Source organism: Borostomias antarcticus, assembly GCF_949987555.1.
Source record: "Borostomias antarcticus genome assembly, chromosome: 5".
Taxonomy (NCBI): domain Eukaryota; kingdom Metazoa; phylum Chordata; class Actinopteri; order Stomiiformes; family Stomiidae; genus Borostomias; species Borostomias antarcticus.
Window position 1 is genome coordinate 5,033,211 of NC_140238.1, and position 2,546 is coordinate 5,035,756.

Below are 2,546 nucleotides of genomic sequence, written 5' to 3' on the forward strand. Positions count from 1 at the left end.
CGCCAGGTCTCCAGCGCCTTAAGCTTTCGGACTTAATATGCAAGCAGCAGATCCTTATAGGCCTAATTAAGCGCATTTCAAGAATTCGAACCGTAAGTGCAAGCACGATTCATGGATGATTTGCCGAGGTGTTTCAAATGGTTAGCCTTTTCTTTGCACACCCCTACAATGCCGCCTAGAATTGTGTCGATCTGTGGCCATTTGAATGTAAAATTATGAGGATGCTTGTGTCTCCTGTCCTCATGCATTGACGCTGGTGGTTGGTGGTTTTGTATTGTTTTCATTGGGAACAAAATCATGTATACTTTAGACTGCAGGTCCTAATTGCAATAATGCCTATCATTGATGTTTCATTAAAAACGTTGTAGTCTATTCAAGGGGTCACTTTGACAATGGAGTTTAGCCTATTCTCAACGCGATAAATTATATTATCTTGATTGGTATATCTCGATTCTGCAGGCATAAGTCTCAATGATGTGAATTAAGTAATAAATTGTAAATGTAAACTATTTAGCAAAAGCTTTAATTATATATTTTTATAAATCCACTGTAAATATGCTAAATAAAGGCTTTGCAAAAGTGAACTCTTCCTTTCAATATGAATGTTAAATAATGTTCGAGACATTTGCTTATCATTTCCTAGCCTATGGCCAAATGTTTTTGGTGCAACTCTTCAATTATGAGCTAGTAGAAGGTTGGTCCTAAATTTGCATACAGACACAATGACAAATAGGCTTTCAGGGGATATGAAAAATCACGTCAGTCGCACACAGTTTGCTGGACGTCAACTGTGTGGCGTGATGTCTGTTTCCCTCTGAGGCTCAACCCTGACAACGAGTGGCGCTCTACCTAATTTGGCGTCTTAAGTGATGCTATCTGTACTGATTCTGGAGACATGCCACCCAATGAAGAGCTTCCTGCTTTTTGCAATAAAGGTCGCATTGGAGCATACGCTGGAGCCATAGGAACGTTTAATTCACTTAACTTTTTAAAATAATGTCACCAGGCCCAACAATATTTTTTAGCTGGTCCTTAAACCTTGTCCTGAAGGTTCGTCCATTACAAGCATGATCATGTAGGCCTGTGAGTGGGGAAAACATGGTAAGCCTTAATTTAAGCGCATATCCATCATTATTTGTCAAATCGCCAAAGCCTAAAATTGGACCGAGAAGCATTAGGCTATAATCACGAATTCACATATGGCATGCCGTTTATTTCCCTTTCAATAAGGGCACAGCTATGAACGAATTATAGGGTTAATCGCAATTATGGACGGTAGCCTACATCATTTCAGATTGGCCTATACTGAATGCACTATTCGGTAAATGGCTCACTTTCAACTGGTCAGTTGAGGTTGATTATTGTTCATGTTTTAATTACCCCAAAATGTCCGATGCAACATTCTGCTGCATTGTCTTCTTGCTATTTTCAACTATTTTCTCACGCACGCACACACACCCACCCACTTGCGTGCGCACACACACACACACACACACACACACACACACACACACACACACACACACACACACACACACAGTTTAAAGACCAGTCATGTACGGTATAAATCTCAGTTATGCATTTCATAACAAAGAAAAATAATTACAGAAACGTTTGATGTTGGCTGAATGGCTAAGTAGGCTTGGACTGTTGTCAACCATTGCCTTTGTTATTCTCTAATGTATAGTATAGTATAAAGAATATATAAAGAGCAGACCTCTAGTTACAACTTTTAAAAGCAGATCAAGTCATCTTAATCCACCTGCTCCACCAAATCATTCTCACACATCTGTCCAACGAAATACATTAGTTATACATACATTACATATATATATATATATATTAATGTTGGATTGCTGCGAGTTTCAAACGAGCTTCATCCCCTCAGTCTCTTTCAGAGAGATTGTGTCTTCGTGCTTTTGTCCATCTGATTAAAATCAGGACCAGGCTTTACTTGTGTTCATGTATCTCAGCCAGTCCTGCACAGGGTTTCTCTGAGAACACATTGTTCACCTCAAAATCAAATCTGGAATTCCATATCTGGAAAGACTCATGAATCCCTACACGCGAGTGCTAATTCATAAGGGTTAACTTCTACCTCCATCCCAGCAGAAACCCCTAGTGACTCGACATATCCAAACATTAAGATGGCCTCTGCGTACACATGCTCCCTGACTGGAGTCGGTCTTGTTTTCCCGGATACCACTCGGGGTTCAGAAAACACTCCTTCATGGTGGCGGGGTTACTTCCTGCAGGACCCCGTGGTCATCAATCAGTGGCACAAGTGATGCCCCCCACCATGTCTTTTGCAGGACCTCTGTGAGGCCGGGGCAACAGGTGGGATGGTTTCTCTTGGTCATGTCCCATCACAACTGTTTGGATCAACACAATTTGAGGGATATCTGCTAGAATTTGAGACAAACTAGAGGCTTAGTGGGCTTTGTGCATGTGATATTGCATGCTTTGTGGCCTTATCTACAAAAGCAGATAAGCCAGTTGGTGTATTTTGTTATTCAGAGAAGCAAAGCCATTTGTTTGAAAGTGAA